Source organism: Zalophus californianus, chromosome 6, assembly GCF_009762305.2.
Source record: "Zalophus californianus isolate mZalCal1 chromosome 6, mZalCal1.pri.v2, whole genome shotgun sequence".
NCBI lineage: Eukaryota > Metazoa > Chordata > Mammalia > Carnivora > Otariidae > Zalophus > Zalophus californianus.
This window is the reverse complement of record NC_045600.1, coordinates 136563710-136587293: the sequence shown is the minus strand read 5'-3', so window position 1 is coordinate 136587293 and position 23584 is coordinate 136563710. Positions and strand designations below refer to the sequence as shown.

The 23584-nt window shown below is 38.4% G+C and overlaps 1 pseudogene; it reads right to left on the bottom strand.

Annotated features, from left to right (window-relative positions):
* Positions 1–411: 411 nt before the first annotated feature.
* LOC113910348 lies at positions 412–1616 on the bottom strand (annotated as a pseudogene).
* Between the last annotated feature and the right edge of the window lie 21968 nt (positions 1617–23584).

Below are 23584 nucleotides of genomic sequence, written 5' to 3'. Positions count from 1 at the left end.
GACTTGCAGGTGATTGAACTAAATGTATAAACCCCTCATTTTAGAAATGAACTCTAAGAGTTGTCAAGGTAATGGAATGATCTTGGGCTTTCACTCAAGAAAATGTAGTGAGATAATAACAGGAATGCAGTTTATTATGATTGGAGTACTTTCTGTGTATTCCACACTGTGAAAGCATTTTTTTAAACTGAAGTTTTCATTTTATTTTTTTGTGAATAAAAGAGCAGCCATGGTTTTATCCAGTTTACTAAAGGTATCACCTTCAGAAGAAGTTACCTGCCCAATCTGCAAAACAAGAATAGTTATCTTCTGTTGAAAAGCTGGAAGCTTTTCAAACTTAGTTCTCTTCCATTTGTGTCATAATTTCCAAATAAATCAATGGCTCCAGCTAATGTGGGCCAGTCAAGTTCCCTACATGATCATCTCTTCCATGCAATCATCAAATAGCCACCTACAAGATTCTTTGGAACACTCTATAGTTTCAAAAAGCTGTTTAAAGTCTTGAAGGTATAGATCTGTTATTTTCATGTCTCCATGTTTCTCTATTTGCTTCAGTATAGCCATTGCATTAACTGGACTCAATAACTGTAAATGGTCCATTAGCTTGAAATTATGCTTCATAAAACACTGCTTTAACATGTGAAAAAATACATCACAGTTAACAGATGTTAAATTTTCTGTAGATAAATTCCGAAGAGGAGTCAGTTGAATTAAACACATGTTTTGTCCTACTTGTTTATTTATTTGTCCTAATGGTTTCTTATTCTTCAGCTTTCTGTCTCCCACTTTGGCCATATGGGCCAAATGAGGACCAAGGCTCCACATGCAGAAGTTTATCTTACAAGCTACTTGCCAGAGCACACAATGCTTGATATAAGCGTGGATTTGGGGGACTTGCCACCAGTTTCTTGTATTCCCTTTCAGTAATAAACATATTTAGTTCTACTTGTCCATAACTATATACAGACGTAGAAGAATATAGGTCATATAAAAGCTTCCAAAGTATCTTTTTCTCATTTTTTGCTGGGAAGAGTCCTACTTTTAATAGGGTATCTTCTGACCAAGGAACCGCTTCTATTCCCAAATGCTGAAAAAGCGTTTCTGAAATCATAACGGGAGGTTTCACTAATCCAAAATTTCTAGGATCCATTTTAAAGAAGTCACAGTAGACCACTTCTAGTTTTCCATTCACCTTTTTGCGCAGGGACTCCAAATGTGGAAGAAAAGTTCTGTTACTTTCAAGGGCTATCACTTTGGCCTTGCTTTCAAGTAATGCTTGAGTCAGGATTCCAGGACCTGGATTGCACTCCAGGATGAGCTGGTCAGGGTTTTTCCCTTCTTTCTTCAGGATCTGCACCAAGGTTGTGACCAGTTTCGGACTGGTTATGCAACTCTTGGGCTCTGAGCGGTACTTGGGCAACCACGAGGGCGAGTCTCTGAAACCCTGACTAGGCACCAGCTGCGGGTGGAGGTCAGACAAGCCCGTGGCGGTACCCGGCGCGGACGCCCCTCCACCTCGCTGCTTCTGACCCCAACACGCAAAAGCGACCAGCGCCGGCAAAGGCTGAGAGCGCTAGCCACGGCAGGGAGCCCCGCCCCTGGGACGGGACCGACATCTTCAGCCTCCGTGAAAGCATTTTCTATTCATTAACTTAGAAAAGTTTTTAAAAGATTTATTTATTTATTTGAGAGAGAGAGAACACATGGAAGTGAGGGGAAGAGAGAGAGAGAATCCCCAAGCAGGCATCCCGCTGGGTATAGAGCGGGTCCTGGGCTGGATCTCACGACCCTGAGATCACAACCTTAGCTGAAATCAGGAGTTGGACACTTAACTGACTGTGCCACCCAGACACCTCCATCTTAGAATTTTTTTTTAATTGTGGTAAAATACATGTAACAAAATTGGCCATTTTAACTATTTTTAAGTGTACAGTTCAGTGCCGTTAAGTACATTTCTATTGTTGTGCAACCATCATCACCATCCATCTCCAGAACTCTCTTATCTCGCTAAACTGAAATTCTACTCATTAAGCAATAACCCCCATTCCCCTCCCCTAGCCCCTGGCAACTGCCATCCTATTTCTATCTCTACAAATTTAACTACTTTAGGTATCCCCTAGAAGTGGAATCATACAGCATTTGTCTTTTTGGGACTGGCTTATTTCACTTAATGTAATGTCCACAGGTTCATCCATGAGTCAGAAGTTCCTTCTTTTCTTTTTTAAGATTTTATTTATTTATTAGAGAGAGAGAGAGAGCACACAGGCAGGGGGTGGTGGGGCAGAGGGAGAGGGAGAAGCAGACTCCCCGCTCAGCAGGGAGCCCAATGCAGGGCTCCATCCTAGGACCCTGGGATCATGACCTGGGCTGAAGGCAGATGCTTAACCGACTAAGCCACTGAGGTGCCCCAGAATTTCCTTCTTTTTTAAGGGTGAATGATATTCCATTGTATGAATATACTGCCTTTTGTCTATCCACTCATCTGTTGATGGACACTTGGGCTGCTTTCACCCCTTGGCTATTATAAACAATGCTGTTATAATCTTGGGTCTAAAAATCCATCTTCAAGTCCCTCCTTCCATTTCTTGTTGGGTATATGCTCATAAGTCAAATTGCTGGATCAGATCTTAATTCTCTATTTTTTATTTTTTGAGGAACAACCAGACGGTTTTCTATAGCAGCGCCATTTTACATTCCCACCAACAGTGTACAAGGGATCCGATTTCTCCACATTATTGTCAAAACTTGCTCTTTTCCTTCCTTCCTTCCTTCCTTCCTTCCTTCCTTCCTTCCTTCCTTCCTTCCTTCCTTCCTTCCTTCCTGTAATAGCCATCCTAATGGATGTGAGGTGGATATCTCATTGTGGTTTTGATTTGCATTTCTCTAGTGATGAGTGATGTTGAGCATCTTTTTATGTGCTTTCTGGCATTTGTATATTTTCTTTGGGGAAGTATCTATTCAAATTTTTTGTCCATTTTTATTTTTTTAAAGACTTTTATTTATTATTTTTTTGAGAAAGCGAGAGACAGTGTGAAGGGGGGAGGGGCAGAAGGAGAGAATCTCAAGCAGATTCCATGTTGAGCAAGGAGCCACATGTGGGGCTCGATCTCATGACTCATGAGATCATGACCTGAGCCAAAACCAAGAATTATAGGCTTAACCATTGAGCCACCAAGGGGCCCTAAGTTCTTTGTTCCTTTTTAAATTAAGTTGTTTGTTTTTTGTTGAGTTGTAGGAGTTCTATATATATATTCTTGATATTAACCCCTTATAACATATGACTTGCAAATATTTTCTCCCATTCTGTGGGTTGCCTTTTCATTCTGTTGATTGTTTCTTTTGATGCACCAAAGCTTGTAATGGAGTCCAATTTATCTAATTTTGCTTTTGTTGCCTGTCTTATTGGTGTCATATATAAGAAAACAATGCCAAATCCAATGTCAAGGAGATTTCCTCCTATGTTTTCTTCTAAGAGTTTTATATTTCAGCACTAATATTTAGGTCATTTGTCCATTTTGAATTAATTTTTTAATGTAGTGTAAGGGAAGAGTTGAACTTCATTCTTTTTCATGGGGATATCCAGTTTTCCCAATGTCTGTTGAAGCAATGTAACTTTCGTTAAGCCATAGAGCTAGATAGTAGCAGAGATGGGCCCGAACTTCAGTTCCCTGATTTCCTTCATTTTTAGGATTTCCCCTGATATTCTTTGTCAGTGCCCCATTGCCCACCATCTTCAATAACTAGGTCATTGCTATAATTGCACAGAGGCATTATGGAGCATACACTCTAAGAGTATACTTGCATTTTAAAGGAAGAATTTGTTGTCCCCATTTTTTTTTTTTAATAAAGAGGTCATACAGTGCTCCCTGCCCAACTGGTCATCCAGCTACTCCCCACCCAACTGGTCATCCAGCTACTCCTCTACTTTACTGTTCCATTGAGTCTGGAAAGGAGACCAAGTCACAAAGATTTGGCTTCATGGTAACCTGTCATTCATGCTTTATTTCACATACTTGTTTTTACTAAACCATGGGGCTCCTTAAGAACCAAGCATCTTCTCCCAGGGAAAGAATATGGGCTTGTTTAATAAAGTGTAAATATTTGGAAATATGAATTATGAAATGATTAATATAAGAAGTCCAGACTTAGTTAACGTAATTTCTGAACTACATTCTATCTACTGAGATTCTCTTTGATCATGATTCTAGTTTGATTCACATCTAAACTGCCTTCTCTCTCATTTTCTTTGCAAGAGTTGGTATTTAATGTATTCCAGAGGGAAAGATTTAATAAATTAAGGAGTAAAACTATTTGAAAATCACTTTCAGAATGTGTTAAACAGGACAAGTATCATTCAATGTAAGCCTGTGCAACCCGGTATATATTGGGTCCCACATGGTCTAGCTTTGGCAAGGTGTTATATTTAAAGAAATATAACCCAGTGACTGGAAGTAATTAAAAGCAATTCCAATATTATCAATCATATGGTTATTGATTAACATTAAAGTGGATTCTTGGAGCACCTGGGTGGCTCAGCCTGTTAAGCATCCAACTCTTGGTTTTGGCTCAGGTTGTGATCTCATGAGTTGTGAGATCCAGCCCTGTGTTGGACATTGTGCTCAGTGGGAGTCTGCTTGAAGATTCTTTCCCTTTGCCCCTCCTCCCACTCCTGCATGCTCTCTCTCTCTCAAATAAATAAATAAATCTTAAAAAAACATTAAAGTGGATTCAATTCAAAACCCACATTTCTTTCAATCTCTGCCTCTTTCACATACTTGCCCCACCCTACACACCTGCAGTCAAATGTCCTCCCTAACACCTATCCAGTGGCCTCTTCTTATTTATTCTCGTCTCTCTTTCCTTCTGGAGTTCTTTTTTCCTCCTCAGCCATTTGCCTCCTCAAAGATTTTACTGCATGCCAAAGGGAAGGGAAGGAGCACCTCTCATCACTTTTGTCCAAGCCACTGTCATTTCTAGCCCAAAATTACTATATTAGCATCTAAACTGGTTTCCGTGCTTCTGCTCCCGTCCCTTACTTTTGGTCCCTAATATAGAAGCCAGATGATCCTTTAAAACTATGTCAGTCTTACCTTTCCCCCCTCCTGAGTATTTATTTGTTTACTGTCTGTTTCTCTTACTGGACCCTAAGCCCCTCCATAGTGGGGAATTTTGTCTGTGTGTTTCCCTGTTGTATCCTCAGTGACCACAACAATGGCTGGTATACGAGGGGCACCCCAAATTTGTGGAATGAAAAACTGAGCTGATTAATGAATTTTTTTGCTTCTTTTGTCTGTACTATTTCTTCTGTATAGAATGCCTTCTGCAAGAGTTGGCATGATTTCAGCTTCAGATTACAGAAAAGACAGCATGCTTTTATAGAAGCAAATACAAACAAATTTTCAACATGGACAATACAGTACCATTAAGACTTCACAACCAATGAGGAAAACAAATCTTCTGTCTCAAGGAAAACAAATTCTGTATTTCTGGCTGCCTTTCTGCTACTTGCCATGCCAAAATTCACAAATATATCTATATCTATATATCCCCCCCAAGTAGTCTCCTTTTAATAAAGGGGGGATTAAAAGGAAAGAAGTGGCTTAAACACTAAGGAAGTTAGTGTGCTCACATAACTGGAGCTACAGAGATAGACAAATTCTAGCAGCTGGATAATGACCTTGAGCTTGCAGGTGCTTTCGATTTCTCTCTCTGACACCTGGTACTGCTGTGTGGACACCTTATATCCTCATTCCATCTTCCAGCCAGCCATTGGTGCAGGAATAAACTCTGCACAGTAGTATCAGCACCTGGCTTCAGCTGCATAGGGTGTTTTTCACTCTCTGACCCAGGGATTTTCTGATATCAGTTTTGGGACTCTTGTGGGAACCAACTGGGGGGCCAGCTGGACACTTGTGCATAATCAAACCTGCAAGTATGAAGAAGTTAACATTCCATGGGCAACATTTGACCAATGGGAGATGAAAACTGGCAGAAAAATGATTTGCTCTTCCAAATGTCCAATGGTGACATTTCTGAGTTCTAGTCTATATAATTCCTCAGAGTTCCTCAGCAGGACCAGTGTTTGGTTGTCAGCAGTAGTGACTAGTTTGCTAATGTGCCCTTGTATTTACTTTCCTTTTCTCCTTGTTTTGTTCTTCAGAATCTTCTCAGTCTTGTTCCCTGGGGTCATCTTAAATAAACTACCTGTATACAAATCCCTTCCTCAGGCTCTGCTTTCAGGAGAAAATTAAGTTAAGACAGCTCTTACCTGAAAGGACCCAGGTAACTAGTCACTCAGGATGGGTTCTGTGACTGGATCCCTCACTGGCCTGATGGTGGTAAGGACCCTGTGGTTGGTGGAAAGTAAGGTGGTGTGAAACCTTGTCCTGTGGTACCATTACAACTAAGACTTTCTATGATGGAGAATTGGATGAAGAGCAGGTAAAACCCTGGCTTAGGAGTAGGTAACTTAGGTTAAGACCTAGCCATGGGGTTAATGCTCTTCCTCTCCATGGTTGTAAAATGGCTGCCAGTAGGAAGCAGGGCGATTTGTTTCCTCTTTCAGGTCCAGGAAAGAGAAAGAGTAGATTTCTCTTTAGTGTGATCTCGTGGACCAACTTGAACCAATTCCTGTCACAAAGAAATGCTATTAGGCTTGAGTTTCTGAGTGAATCAAGGACCACAGCACTGGAATTACCTACTGGAATTATTGGCCTGGTGAACTTAGGTCAGTCATGGGACCCACATGGGGTTCACATCTTCTCCAAACTTTTCTAAACTTCACAGTTGCTTAGGGAGACCAGATTGGATGCTAAGGAACCAACTACAGTGTCCACTACCCCCTTCTTTTCCTGGTCCCCATGATGAACTCGACCTTCTTCAAGACACTGTTAGAACATCACCTCTTTTGTGAAGTCTTGTGTGGGGCAGGCTTTTCTCCTCTGCAGTATATCTGGACATAAATATGGTAGTGGTCTTGAAAGCACAGGCTTTGAAGCCAGTTCACCCAACTTCCTGGTTGCTTGACCTTGGGAAACTTTTTTAAACTCTCTGTATTCTCACAAGTAAAAAGGTACTTACCTCACAGGGTTGCTATAAAGATTAAATAAGTTAGAACATGTAAGTGGCCTAGAATGGTGCCTGGTAAATAGTAAGTACTCAGTAATGTTAGCTATTATTAATATGGTTGTACATATAGGTATACATATTAATATATTTTATTTTTTAAAAAACGATTTATTTATTTATTTATTTATTTATTTATTTATTTATTTATTTATTTATTTATTTATTTATAGAGTGAGTGAGCTGGGGGAGAGGCAGAGGGAGAGGGAGAGAAGAGAAACTTCAAGCAGATTTCCTGATGAGCAGAGGGCCCAATACAAGGGTCAATCCCAGGACCCATGAGATCATGACCGGAGCCAAAGTCAAGAGTCCAACCCTTTAATCAACTGAGCCATCCAGGCACCCCTAATATATTTTAAAATATATTTCATCCTTATGTATCTGTTATAGGATTTCACTTCCTGTCATCTCTGTGTCTCCATTGTTTGAAGTGAATACATTTCTGTTGAATGAACAGATAGTACAGAGTACATGTTATAGGGGCAATTGGTGGCTTAGTCAGTTGAGTGTCTGCCTTCTGCTCAGGTCATAATCCCAGGGTCCTGGGATCAAGCCATGCACCAGGCTCCCTGCTCAGTGGGGAGTCTGCTTCTCCCTCTGCCTCTCTCTCTCGCCAACCTGTGCTCTCTCTCTCTCTCAAATAAAGAAATAAGATTTAAAAAAAGACTTAAAAAAAAAGAATACATGTTATAGAAATATCTGGAAGGGAGAGATTGCTATGGAGAGCTGGGAGAGGTAATGGGGTGGTTTGGTCAGGTTTATTGGAGGAGGTAGAATCTCAGCAGGAACTTAAAAGATAAATTGGCTTTTTATAGAGTTGTGGACTGGAAATAGTATGAGGAATTATGTGTGTAAAGATACAGAAGAGAAAATAGGTACAAAATATTTGAGGGAATGGATACCTTTGGGTAAAATGGAAGTGGTGGGAAGGGATGAGAGGGGGGATAAAACAGGACAGCTAGGATGGAACCAAAGTGAGGATGAGCCAAGACTTTTAGTGGAAGAAGGGTGATTTTGTGCAAAGAGCCCAGGCTTTGGAACTATATCATGATTTAACTCTAACCCCACCACTTACTCAAATCACCTGACCATTCTAAGTTTTTTTTCTTATCTATAAAATAAAATATGCATAACTTGCAGTGTTTTTAGGAAGATTAGCAAAAATACACATATAATGCCTTTCAAGTGGTATGCACATGGTAAAGGCAGCTGTAAAGTTGATGGTTATAGTGATAGGTAGGATTAAAGGCTTTTTTTAAATACAAGGAGAGTGGCATTTTAACATTATTTGATGGTAGCATAATTGAACCATCAAAATTTATAGAGTGGTAAAATCCAGGAAATGAACCAACACATCTGCCAGACATCTCCAATGTATGGAAATTGTGGTATTCTTTGGTTGATTGGCAAGCAGCAAAGGGTAATGGGAATATTTAAAATCCTGTCATGAGGTTATGTGGATTTCTTTCTTTCCTCTTTAAGATTTGGGTTTATAGTTCTGTTTTCAAGAGACCATTGCTTTCCTTATAGAATTGTTTGTTTTTTTTCTGCACTATCATGTGATATCTTCCTTTCTAAAACCAACAACCCAAATGAAATTTTCTTGGTAAGTTCATGTCCTGGATTTTACTATGGTCAAACCTGAAGTTCCTCCCTGCCAGGACAGGGAGTGAAAGAGATTCTGATTCTTGGCATCTTAAACCTTTCTCTGGTTAAAACTGTAGCTAGAAGGACTTTATCACTATCACATTACTCTTAGGCAAAGGCCCACAAAGAGTGAACACTGGTGCTTTCAGAATGTGCTGGTTTCCATGTTGTAACATATGTTGTGACTTATCCTTTGTGCCCATGAACCAATAGCTGCCTGATGGCCTCTAGGCTCTCATCTGGTATTCTTTGGTTCTTTTCAAAATATAAATTGATTGTTTTTTATTCTATTCTATTGATTGATTTTTTATTCTATTCTATTCAATTGATTGATTTTTATTCTAATTATCTTAGTCTTTGCTGTTTTAATCAAACAGTTTAGGAGGTCACTGTGCTCACATTCCAAAAATGAAAAACTTTTATGTTTTTTTTCATTTTATTGAAAATGTTCTCTACAATGCATTTTTATTATTGAAGGGAATTGTCACAATTCACAATAGTATTCTGTGGGAAGAGGATGTGGAAAATTTGACAGTTGTCCCTTATGTTTCCTGAAGAAAATGGGCAAAAAGGTCTTTTGATTAAGTGAAATTTATCTCTTAGGGCTTGAGGAATAGAAAAAGGTAATTTAGTTTCTACAGAAAATTTTTGGTAAGAGATGTGCCTTGAATTTAAAGTGACTTATTTACATATCTGACTCAAAACAAATCTGAAAAGAAGGCTTAAAAAATGATCTTCTCTTCAGATTTTCAGTTAGAAGTTAGAATTAGCATTTCTTTACCTATTAGAAAAGGGTAATCCCATTCATTGGAGGCAATGTACCATCATGGCTAGTATCAGCCCTGGTTTTGGAATGAGATAACTTAGGTCCATCTCCTGGTTTCATTATTTGCTATTATGTGAGCTTTGGCAAGTTACACAACTTGTCTGAAAATGGTACCTTGTCATAAAAATGTTGGGAGGGTTAAAGAGTTAACAAATCAATTTCTACTTTCCATAAGATTAAAAAAAATATTTATTTGTTTGAGAGAGAGAGAAAGAGCAAGCACAAGCAGGGGAGGGAGGGCCAGAGGGAGAGAAAGAAGTGGACTCCTCGCTGAGCAGGGAGCCTGAGGTGGGGCTTGATACCAGGACCACAAAATCATGACCTGAGCTGAAGGAAGATGCTTAACTGACTGAAGTACCTAGGCATCCCTCAGTAGGATTTAATAAGTAATGGTAAGCCATTAATCTTGTGCATCAACTAGAAAAAATTTAGAAATCATATTTTAAAAGATATCTGAGGGGGGTGGAAATAAAAAGGACTAAGTGAACTTCCAAAGCTAGAGGTGATCTTTGTAGGGGAGCTGAGTTTACTTTTTTTTCCTTATACAGATTTGCTGAGTCTGATCATGGGTTGAGGAACAGGCAGAGGGACTATACTAGGGGAGGAGAAACCAGTAGAGATTTAGACTTCCATGTGGCTTGATATGCTGATTTGAAATTTAGAGAACCCCCAAATGTCAGACAGTTTACCTGATAGGATATTTGTTGAATGCTGAGTTGGGGGATTTATGAAGCTAGGTGCTGGACTGGAGAGGTAGATGAAATGCTTTTGCATCTCACAGTGCTTATGAGAAAAATTTCCCCTGGAGTCAATGTCCTACAACAAATGTATGACAGATCTCATCTTTGAAACATACAAAAACAGGAGTGAAGCTAATCTAAGTAAAGCTAACCCCTAACTCCTTGGAAACAATTCCTGAATGGATCAAGGTGATCAACACCTCATCCTATCTACCTAACAGGGGGCAAGATGAACCATTTCTGGAGCAAAATAAAAAGTTCAGTTTTCAGTGGTTTCTTCACATACAATAAAAAATAAAGATATATGCAAAGAGGCAAGAAAATTTTTACATAATCAATAGAAAAGGAAAGACAGGTAAACTAAATTATCCAAATGCTGAAGCTAGTAGATTTTATTATAAATATATTAAATAAAATAGAGGAAAAGATGAACAAAATGGACAAAAAAAAACTTCAAAAAAGCCTATGCAAAGTAATCAAGTGGACATTTAAAAAATGTAATGTTTAGACTTAAAAACTCATTGGATGGGTTTAACAGCAAATTGGTCACAGCAGAAAACAAATTAAGTGAACTCAAAGAAAATTTAATGGAAAATAGTCAAGCTAAAGCACAAAGAGGGTAAAAAAGGAGTAGAAAAATATAATGTAATAGAAATGTAGGACAATACCTAAATGGTTTAATGATGTGTAACATATATGCTCTTTTTTTCTTTTTAAAATAATTAAAAAATTTTTTTATTATTATTTTTAAAAAGATTTATTTATTTATTTATTTGAAAGAGAGAGAGAGCAGGGGGAGGGACAGAAGGAGAGGGAGTGAGAGAGAATCTCAAGCAGACTCTGAGCTGAGCACAGAACCCAAACTGGGGCTTGATCCCATGGCTTGATCCCTGAGATCATGACCTGAGCTGAAACCAAGAGTCAGACACTCAACTGACTGAGCCACCAAGGTGCTCCTATAATTTTTTTAAAATTTATCTATTTATCTAGAGGAGTAGGAGCAGGGGGAGGGGCAGAGGAAGAGGTAGAGAGAGATCCCAAGCAGACTCCATGCTGAGTGTGGAGCCTGATGGTCCCACTACCTGAAGATCATGACCTGAGCCGAAATCAAGTCAGCCGCCTAACTGGCTGAGCCACCCAGGTGGGTCCATATGTGCTCTCTCTTGATCTAAGAACATAGGAAAAAGATAATAGGTCAGAAACAACATTTGAAAAATAGAAGCTGAGAATTTTCTAAAAATGATAAAAGACATTAACTCACAAATTCAAGATGCTCAGAGAACCACAATCAGGATAAATATAAAGAAAAAAAAATACATGGGAACATCATAATTAAACTTCTGGAAGAAAATATAAAGAGAAAATATTAAAGGCAATGAAAAGAAACGTTACTTTTGAAGTAGTGATAACAAGACTAATAGCAGACTTTTCAACTGAAAGTATGGCAGCAGGAAGACAATGAATGACATCTTTAAAATCATAAAGAAAAAGAGAATTTCATCTTCAGATTCAATACATAGTGAAAAATAACCTTTAAAAATAAAGGTAAAATAAAGACATTTTATGTCAAGAAAAGCTGAGAGGATTGTTAGTCTCTAGCAGAACTTCACTACAAGAAATACTAAAACGAGTGGCTCAGATTGAAGTTAAACAATCTTCAATAGAGCACAGAATTCCAGGAAGGAATGAAAACCAAACTAGAAAATATGTGGTTATAGACATATAAAAATATTGATGTTTTAAAAGAACAGTAATAACAATATCTTGTGGGTTTTCATATACAGTTGGTTTTGAACAACACAGGTTTGAACTGTATGGGTTCACTTATAAGCAGTTTTTTTTTGATAAATACAAAACAGTATTGTACAATACATGTACAATACAAAACAGTATTGTAAATGTATTTTCTCTTCCTTATGATTTTCCCCTCCAGCTTATGTTATTGTAGGAATACAGTATATAATATGTAGAACATACAAAATATGTATCAATCAACTGTTTATGTTATTGGTAAGGCTTCTTGTCAGCATTAGGTTATTGCTAGTTAAGTTTTGGGGGAGTCAAAAGTGATATATGGATTTTCGACTCTCTAGGGGTCAATGGCCTTAACTCCCATATTGTTCAAGGGCCAGCTGAATATACTACATATACAGTATAATCTATAAAATATATAGTACTTTGCTACATAAAAAGTTGTTCTATCAAAACTCTATAGCTTGACCAATGCTTGGGACAGCTTTATTTTTGTGAGAACTCTCTTCAGTCCACATCAGTCACCCCATGATAGGAATGTTATGCTAAGGCTAGTCAACCTTGGGGCACCTGGGTGGCTCAGTTAGTTAAGCATCTGGCTTTGGCTCAGTTCATGATCCCAGGGTCCTGGGATTGAGCCCCGCATCGGGCTCCCTACTCAGTGAGGAGTTTGCTTTTCCCTCTCCCTCTACTCCTCCCCCTCTGCTCATGCTCTGTCTCTCACTTTCTCTCTCTCAAATAAATAAAATCTTTTTTTAAAAAAGGCAGTCAACCGTATTTTATAGCAAGGTTTAAAATATGGTGCCAGGCTGATATCTAAAGGTCAGGTGATAAAATGAAATTCAGTAGTCTGAAAGGATTTATTTGAAATGTATAAGGGGAGAGAGATTATTGGATCAATTTTCTGTTTCTGCATGGGAGAAGAATATCTCAGAAAATTTACTTGGACAAAGCAGCTGGTCTAACTACTTAAAAGGATTTAAGTCTGTTTACTAATCCTTACACTTAAAATTCAGTCATTGTAAAAAAAATATGAAAACAGAGGTGCCTGGGTGGCTTAAACAGTTGAGTGACTCTTGATTTCAGCTCAGATCATGATCTCAGGGTCTTGGGATCGAGCCCTGTGTCAGGCTCTGTGCTGACCATGGAGCCTGCTTGAGATTCTCTTTCTCCCTCTACTTCTGCCTCCCCCCATCATTTGTGTGTTGTCTTTAAAAATAATAATAAAAAAATATGAAAACAGCACAAAGATCAGGAGGAATGAAATGGAATTAAACTTTTGTAAGATTTGTGCATTGTTTGGGAAGTGACAAGTGAAAAGTTAAAGTGCAATTAGTTAGAGTTGCACTATAAAATCTCTAGAGTACCTAAGTAAAGTAAAAATACTGTAAGGGGAAACAGAAAAGCAAATTGAGTATATGTACTGATTTAATTGAAAACCTTGATCATAGAGAAAGAAGGTAGAAAAAAGATAAAGAAACAATGAAAGATGGGACAAATAGAAAACAGAAACCCCTAATTGCTTGGAAATTATGCCACATACCTCTAATAATTCCAGGGTCAGTGCAATCACAATAATCATTAGATAATAGTTTGAGCAAAAATGTATATGAAACATATCAAAACTTAACCAGAGCAGTGTTTAGAGGGAAATTTATAGTTTTAAAGGATACTAAAATTAATAATGTAAGTTTCAATTTGAAGAAGAAAAAGTCAGAAAATTAAATCAAATGAAAGAAGGATGAAAGAAATGAAAAAAATCAGAATTTAATGAAATAAAATGCAATGGAATAAAATTTACAAAATTTGTTTTTAATTGGTAAGATAATAAAATTGATAAATCGCAGGCAAGGAATAATAATAATAAAATTACCAAAATCAGAAATGAAATGTGAATCATCACTACAGCTAATAAATTTGAAAACTTAAATGGATAAAGTCCTTGAAAAGAAATAATTTGGCAAAGCTGGTATAAAAAGAGAGAGAAAATATGAATAGTTCTATAGCTAATAAAATAATTGAATTTATAATAAAAATCTTCTCACAATGAAAACTTTAGGCTCTAATAATTTCACTGGTGAACTTTTTCAAAATTTAAGAAAGAAAGAATACCAATTCATACAAATTATTCCAGAAAATAGAAGTGAGGAAAACTTTTCAGCTCATTTTATGAGGCCAGCACAACTTTGATATAAAAAGTTGATAGAGACATTACAAGAAAGCAAAATTATAAGTTGACATCTCTCATAAACACAGAATATATTTTTAAAAGATGTATTTATTTATTTGAGAGGGAGAGCATGAGTGGGAGGGGCAGAGGAAGAGGGAGAGAGAATCTCAAGCAGATTCCATACCTAGTGTGGGGCATGGGGCTTGATCTCATGATCCAGAGATCACGGCCTGAACCAAAACCAATAGTCGGACTCTCAACCAACTGTGCCACCCAGGTGCCCCAAACACGAATATTTTTAATATAAAAATATTAAACAAAGTATTATCAAATTAAATAATATATAGAAAAGATACTATATCGTTGCCAATTGGGGTTTGTTTGGGGAATATGAGATTGGTTTAGCATTCAAAAGTCAATCAATGTAGGCACACCTGGCTGGATCAGTGGATACAGCACGTGACATGATCTGAAGGTTGTGAGTTTGAGTCCCATGTTGGGCATAAAGATTACTTAAAAAACAACAACAAAAGTTAATCAATGTAATTACCATTATTAATTGAATAAAAGAATAAAACTATATGGTCATCTCAATAGATGGAAAAAAATTTGACAAATTATTTATTATGTACTTTTAAGCAAACTAAAAGAAGAAAGGAAGTTCTTTAATCTGATAAAGGTTAAAAAAATAAGCACCTATGACTAATATCATACTTAATGGTAAGAAAGCTTTCCTTATGAAATTAGGAGTAGGATATTGCTGTTCATTGTCACCACTTTTTTTTAAATTTTATTATTTTATGTTAATCACCATACATTATATCATTAGTTTTTGATGTAGTGTTCCATGATTCACTGTTTGTGCATAACACACAGTGCTCCACTCAGAATGTGCCCTCTTTAATACCCATCACCAGGCTAACCCATCCCCCCGCCCCCCTCCCCTCTAGAACCCTCAGTTTGTTTTTCAGAGTCCATTTCTCTCATGGTTCGTCTCCCCCTCCGACTTACTCCCCTTCATTCTTCCCCTCCTGCTATCTTCTTCTTCTTTTTCTTTTTTCTTAACATATGTTGCATTATTTGTTTCAGAGGTACAGGGCTGTGATTCAACAGTCTTGCACAATTCACAGCGCTCACCATAGCACATACCCTCCCCAGTGTCTATCACCCAGCCACCCCATCCCTCCAAATCCCCACCAATCCAGCAACCCTCAGTTTGTTTCCTGAGATTAAGAATTCCGCATATCAGTGAGGTCATATGATATGTGTCTTTCTATGATTGACTGATTTCACTCAGCATAACACCCTCCAGTTCCATCCACGTCATTGCAAATGGCAAGATCTCATTCCTTTTGATGGCTGCATAATATTCCATTGTATATATATACCACTTCTTCTTTATCCATTCATCTGTCGATGGACATCTTGGCTCCTTCCACAGTTTGGCTATTGTGGACATTGCTGCTATAAACATTGGGGTGCACGTACCCCTTCGGATCCCTACATTTATATCTTTGGGGTAAATACCCGGTAGTGCAATTGCTGGGTTGTAGGGTAGCTCTATTTTCAACTGTTCGAGGAACCTCCATACTGTTTTCCAGAGTGGCTGCACCAGCTTGCATTCCCACCAACAGTGTAGGAGAGTTCCCCTTTCTCCACATCCCCGCCAACATCTGTCGTTTCCTGACTTGTTAATTTTCGCCATTCTGATGGGTGTGAGGTGGTATCTCATTGAGGTTTTTGATTTGGATTTCCCTGATGCCGAGCGATGTTGAGCACTTTTTCATGTGTCTGTTGGCCATTTGGATGTCTTCTTTGGAAAAATGTCTGTTCATGTCTTCTGCCCATTTCTTGATTGGATCATTTGTTCTTTGGGTGTTGAGTTGGATAAGTTCTTTATAGATTTTGGATACTAGCCCTTTATCTGATATGTCATTTGCAAATATCTTCTCCCATTCTGTCGGTTGTCTTTTGGTTTTGTGGACTGTTTCTTTTGCTGTGCAAAAGCTTTTTATCCTGATGAAATCCTAAGAGTTCATTTTTGCCCTTGCTTCCCTTGCCTTTGGCGATGTTTCTAGGAAGAAGTTGCTGCGGCTGAGGTCGAAGAGGTTGCTGCCTGTGTTCTCCTTTAGGATTTTGATGGACTTCTGTCTCACATTTAGGTCTTTCAACCATTTGGAGTCTATTTTTGTGTGTGGTGTAAGGAAATGGTCCAGTTTCATTCTTCTGCATGTGGCTGTCCAATTTCCCCAACACCATTTGTTGAAGAGACTGTCTTTTTTCCATTGGACATTCTTTCCTGCTTTGTCAAAGATGAGTTGACCATAGAGTTGAGGGTCCATTTCTGGGCTCTCTATTCTTCCATTGATCTATGTGTCTGTTTTTGTGCCAGTATCATACTGTCTTGATGATGACAGCTTTGTAATAGAGCTTGAAGTCTGGAATTGTGGTGCTGCCAGCTTTGCTTGTCTTTTTCAAGATTCCTCTGGCTATTCAGGGTCTCTTCTGGTTCCATACAAATTTTAGGATTATTTGTTCCATTTCTTTGAAAAAAGTGGATGGTATTTTGATGGTGATTGCATTGAATGTGTAGATTGCTCTAGGTAGCATTTACATCTTCACAGTGTTTGTTCTTCCAATGCATGAACATGGAACGTTTTTCCATTTCTTTGTGTCTTCTTCAATTTCTTTCATGAGTAATTTATAGTTTTCTGAGTACAGATCCTTTGCCTCTTTGGTTAAATTTATTCCTAGGTATCTTATGGTTTTGGTTGCAATTGTAAATGGGATCGACTCCTTGATTTGCCTCTCTTCTGTCTTGTTGTTGGTGTATAGGAATGCCACTGATTTCTGTGCATTGATTTTATATCCTGCTACTTGACTGAATTCCTGTATGAGTTCTAGCAGTTTTGGGGTAGAGTCTTTCGGGTTTTCCACATACAGTATCATATCATCTGCAAAGAGGGAGAGTTTGACTTCCTCTTTGCCGATTTGGATGCCTTTGATTTCTTTTTGTTGTCTGATTGCTGTGGCTAGGACTTCTAATACTATGTTGAATAGCAGTGGTGATAGTGGACATCCCTGCCATGTTCCTGACCTTAGGGGAAAAGCTCTCAGCTTTTCTCCATTGAGAATGATATTCGCTGTAGGTTTTTCATAGATGGCTTTTATGATATTGAGGTATGTACTCTCTATCCCTATACTCTGAAGAGTTTGGATCAAGAATGGATGCTGTACTTTGTCAAATGCTTTTTCTATATCTATTCAGAGGATCATATGCTTCTTGTTCTTTCTTTTGTTAACGTATTGTATCACGTTGATTGATTTGTGGATGTTGAACCAGCCTTGCAGCCCAGGGATAAATCCCACTTGGTCATGGTGAATAATCCTTTGAATGTACTGTTGGATCCTATTGGCTAGAATTTTGGTAAGAATGTTTGCATCCATGTTCATCAAGGATATTGGTCTGTAATTCTCCTTTTTGATGGGGTCTTTGTCTGGTTTTGGGATCAAGGTAATGGTGGCCTCATAAAACGAGTTTGGAAGTTCTCCTTCCATTTCTATTTTTTGGAACAATTTCAGGAGAATAGGTATTAATTCTTCTTTAAATGTTTGGTAGAATTCCCCTGGGAAACCATCTGGCCCTGGGCTTTTGTTTGTTGGGAGATTTTTGATGACTGCTTCAATTTCCTTAGTGGTTATAGGTCTGTTCAGGTTTTCTATTTCTTCCTGGTTCAGTTTTGGTAGTTGATACATCTCTAGGAATGCAACCATTTCTTCCAGGTTATCTAATTTGCTGGCATAGAGTTGCTCATAATATGTTCTTATAATTGTTTGTATTTCTTTGGTGTTGGTTGTGATCTCTCCTCTTTCATTCATGATTTTGTTGATTTGGGTCATTTCTCTTTTCTTTTGGATAAGTCTGGCCAGGGGTTTATCAATCTTGTTAATTCTTTCAAAGAACCAGCTCCTAGTTTCGTTGATTTGTTTTACTGTTCTTTTGGTTTCTAGTTCATTGATTTCTGCTCTGATCTTTATGATTTCTCTTCTCCTGCTGGGTTTAGGCTTTATTTGCTGTTCTTTCTCCAGCTCCTTTAGGTGTAGGGTTAGGTTGTGTATTTGAGACGTTTCTTGTTTCTGGAGAAAGGCTTGTATTGCTATGTACTTTCTTCTCAGGACTGCCTTTGTTGTATCCCAAAGATTTTGAACAGTTGTGTTTTCATTTTCATTGGTTTCCATGAATTTTTTTAATTTTTCTTTAATTTCCTGGTTGACCCATTCATTCTTTAGTAGGATGCTCTTTAGTCTCCACGTATTTGAGTTCTTTCCGACTTTCCTCTTGTGATCGAGTTCTAGTTTCAAAGCACTGTGGTCTGAAAATATGCAAGGAATAATCCCAATCTTTTGGTACTGGTTGAGACCTGATTTGTGACCTAGGATGTGATCAATTCTGGAGAATGTTCCATGGGCACTAGAGAAGAATGTGTATTCCGTGGCTTTGGGATGGAATGTTCTGAATATGTCTGTGAAGTCCATTTGGTCCTTGTGTCATTTAAAGTCTTTATTTCCTTGTTGATCTTTTGCTTAGATGATCTGTCCATTTCAGTCAGAGGGGTGTTAAAGTCCCCCACTATTATTGTATTGTTGTCAATGTGTTTCTTTGCTTTTGTTATTAATTGCGTTATATAATTGGCTGCTCCCATGTTAGGGGCATAGATATTTACAATTGTTAGATCTTCTTGTTGGATAGACCCTTTAAGTAGGATATAGTGTCCTTCTTTAACTCTTATTACAGTCTTTGTTTTAAAATCTAATTTGTCTGATATAAGGATTGATACCCCAGCTTTCTGTTGGTGTCCATTAGCGTGGTAAATGGTTTTCGACCCCCTCACTTTCAATGTGGGGGTGTCTTTGGGTCTAAAATGAGTCTCTTGCAGACAGCATATGGATGGGTCTTGTTTTTTAATCCAATCTGATAGCCTGTGTTTTGTGATTGGGGCATTTAGCCCATTTACATTCAGGGTAACTATTGAAAGGTATGAATTTAGTGCCATTGTATTGCCTGTAAGGTGACTGTGACTGTATATTGTCTGTGTTCCTTTCTGATCTATGCTGCTTTTAGGCTCTCTCTTTGCTTAGAGGACCTCTTTCAATATTTCTTGTAGGGCTGGTTCCGTGTTTGCAAATTCCTTTAGTTTCTGTTTGTTCTGGAAGCTTTTTATCTCTCCTTCTATTTTCAAGGACAGCTTAGCTGGATATAGTATTCTTGGCTGCATATTTTTCTCGTTTAGTGCTCTGAAGATATCATGCCAGTCCTTTCTGGTCTGCCAGGTCTCTGTGGATAGGTCTGTTGCCAGTCTAATGTTTCTACCATTGTAGGTTACATATCTCTTCTCCCAAGCTGCTTTCAGGATTTTCTCTTTGTCTCTGAGACTCGTAAGTTTTACTATTAGATGTCAGGGTGTTGACCTATTTTTATTGATTTTGAGAGGGGTTCTCTGTGCCTCCTGGATTTTGATGCCTGTTTCCTTCCCCACATTAGGGAAGTTCTCTGCTATGATTTGCTCCAATATACCTTCTGCCCCCCTCTCTCTTTCTTCTTCTGGGATCCCAATTATTCTAATGTTGTTTTGTTTTATCGTATTGCTTATCTCTTGAATTCTGCCCTCGTGATCCAGTAGTTGTTTATCTCTCTTTTTCTCAGCCTCTTTACTTTCCATCATTTGGTCTTCTATATCGCTGATTCTTTCTTCTGCCTCATTTATCCTAGCAGTTAGTGCCCCCATTTTTGATTGCACGTCATTAATAGCCTTTTTATTTCGACTTGGTTAGATTTTAGTTCTTTTATTTCTCCAGGAAGCGTTTCTCTAATAACTTCCACACTTTTTTCAAGCCCAGCTAGTATCTTTAAAGTCATGATTCTGAACTCTAGGTCCGATATCGTACTAATGTCTATATTGAGTAGGTCCCTGGCAGACGGTACTACCTCTTGGTCGTTTTGCTGAGGTGATTTTTTTCGTCTTGTCATTTTGTCCAGAGGAGAATAGATGAATGAGGAAGAAAATGCTAACAGGTTATCAATGTCCCCAGCAAATATACTCCATAGAAATCAGAAAAGACCTGAAACCATGGGAAAAAAAAGGGAAAGAAAGAAAAAAGAAAGAAAAAAACACAAAAAGAAAAAGATAAAACAAAAACAGAACAAAACAAAAAAAACAGAATATGATCAAATATGATCAGGCTAGTTCATAGAGCAGTGTCACACACTAGCTTTTGGGCATATTTTGGTCTGTTAGAAGAAAGTGCCTGCTAAAATTTTAAAGGAAGAAAGGCTTATATATGTACAAAATAAGGGTTGATACAATGAAGGGATGGAAGATGACTGTAAAGATGAAAATTATAAAAGATTTTATAAAAGGAATTGATAAGATAAGAAGTTGTTTTTAAGAAGAAAGAAGATTTAAAAAAAAGAAAAAAGAAAAAAAAGAAAAAAAAAAGGGAGAGAATGTGATCAGGCAGGAGACTAGAACAAAGCCATACACTAGTGATTTAGGGTATATTTTGATCTGTTAGAAGAAATTGTATCTCAAAATTTTAAAGAGAGAACAACTTATATATATATATATGCCAAAAATAAGGGTAACTACTATGAAGGGTAAAAGTATGACTCTAAAAATGAAAAATATAAAATGTTTTTTTAAAAAAGGGATTGATAAGATGTTGGTTGAAAAAGGGAAAAAGAAAAATAAAAAAAAAACAGTTAAAAAATTAACTTTGAAAAACGAATGAATCATGGTAAAAAAGCCATGAATTCTATGTGCAGTGTTCCCCTAGCACTGGAGTTCTCCCATTCTCCTTGATCGGTAAACTTGGTCTTGGCTTGCTGGCTTTCCTGCTGATCTTCTGGGGGAGGCGCCTGTTGCCATGGTTCCCAAATGTCTTTGCCGGAGGCGGAATTGCCCCGCCCTTGTCCGTCCAGGCTAGGCAAGCTGCTCGGGTTTGCTCTCAGGAGTTTTGTTCCCTGCAAGCTCTCGGTACAGCTTTGGAGGATCAGGGTGAAAATGGTGGCCTCCCAATCTCCACCTGGAGGAGCTGAGAACTCGGGGCCCCACTCCTCAGTGTACCCCCAGAGAAAAGCAGTCAATCACTCCCGTCTCCCTGGTCTCTGGCCGCACTCCACGCTCACCCGGCCTGTGACTGAGCGTTTCTATCTCTGGCACCCGACCCCTTGTGGAGTCTCCAAACCCAGCAGATCCCTGCGGTGCGCTCCTGCACTGCTCCTCTCTGGGGAGGAAGTGGAGTCTCCCCAGATCTACCGCGTGTTGTGTCCCTCCTGGATGAGCAGTGGCCCGACTGGGCCACGGATCACAGTTTATGGCAACCCCGAGCTGAGAGCCTGCGCCTCGGCTCCGTCTCTGCAGCCGGCTTCCCCACTCCTATACCTGGGAGCTCTGCTGCACTCAGGCACCCCCTGTCTTTTTGTGACCCCGAGGGTCCTGAGACCACACTGTCCCGCAAGGGTTCCACCCCCCGCTTAGCCACTGGAGCGACGTCCCTCCGCGGAGCCGACTTCTAAAAGGTCCGATTTTGTGCTCCGTGGCTCTAGCACTTGCCAGAAGCGGCCGACGGAGGCCCCCTCCCCCACCGTCTATCCTCCCGAATATCGCCTCGGATTCACTTCTCTGCACGTCCTATCTTCCAGAAAGTGGTCACTTCTCTGTTCAGAGAGTTGTTGCTACACTGTTCTTTGATCTCCTGTTGAGTTCGTAGGTGTTCAGAATGGTTTGATCCCTATTCAGCTGAATTCCTGAGACTAGACGAAATCCAGGTCTCCTACTCTTCCGCCATCTTGCTCCGAAGCTCATTGTCACCACTTTTATAATAAACATCATACATAACAGTATGAAGACTTTTTCTCCTGAATTTAAGAATAAGACAAGGATGTCCAGTATTACCACTTTAATTCAACATTGTATGAGAGGTCTTCACAGGAGCAATAAGGCAAGAAAAAGTTTAAATAAGAAATAGAATGTTGGAAACAAAAAGTAAAATTTGTCTTAATCATATATATTATATACCTTCAAAATCTGAAATAACATACAAACTGTTAATATTAATAAATGAATTTAGCAATGATACAAGGATATAAGATATGAGGACAATATATTAAATATTTAATAAATACATTAAAATCAATGTACTTTGACACTGGATATAAAGCCAACAGAACAATTTTTATTTTGGTATACTATCAACAAATAATGGGAAAATGAAGTTAAAGTACCAGTTACAATAGAATCAAGAGTGTGAAATACTTAAACACAACACTAACAAAATATGTGCTACATCACTTCAGTGTAATCTATAAAGTAATACTGAGAGAAAGGAAGATCTGAATAAATGGAGAGATATACAATGTAAAAGGAGTAGAGGAAAGTATTGTTAAGGTGTCAATTCTCACCAAATTCATCTATAGATTTAGGGCAATTCTAATCAAAATCCCATCAGGGTGTGTGTTTGTGTGCATGTGCATATATGGGTAAATCAATAAGTTGATTCTAAAATGCATGTGGAACCTCTGAAAGAAATAATATATTATATGTTAAAAAAATAGTAGGAAGGGAAAAATGAAGGGGGTGGAAATCGGAAGGGGAGACAAACCATGAGAGACTGTGGACTCTGAGAAACAAATTGAGGGTTTTAGAGGAGAGGGGGGTGGGGGGATGGGTTAGCCCGGTGATGGGTATTAAGGAGGGCACATATTGAATGGAGCACTGGGTGTTTTATGCAGAAAATGAATCATGGAACACTACATTAAAAACTGATGATGTAATGTATGGTGACTAACATAAAAAAAAACAAAAACAAAAAAACTAAAATGCACATGGAAAAGCTGGAGACCTAAAGGGGCCAAGACAATTTGGATGAAGAAGAACAAAGTTGGTAAGCAAACATTATCAGATTTCCAGACTTAAAATATAGGTAAACTAATTAAGACAGTGTTGTGTTGTTACAAGGATATGCACATAGACCAATGGAATAGAATGGGGAGTTTAGAAATAGATCCACTCTAGGTGGTCCTTTGATTTACAACACAGGTGTTATTGCGAGCCAATGGGTAAAAGTGGTCTTTTCCATAATGTTTCTGGAACATCTGGATATCTATGGAGAAAAAATAAACTTGGACCTACTACATCCCATACATGAATAGAGGATAGAACAAAATATGAAGGGTAAAACAGAAAGGCATTCCAGAAGAAAACATGAGGATAAGTGATGCCTGACCTTTAGGTAGATTGGATTTCTTAAATAGGATCCCCTAAA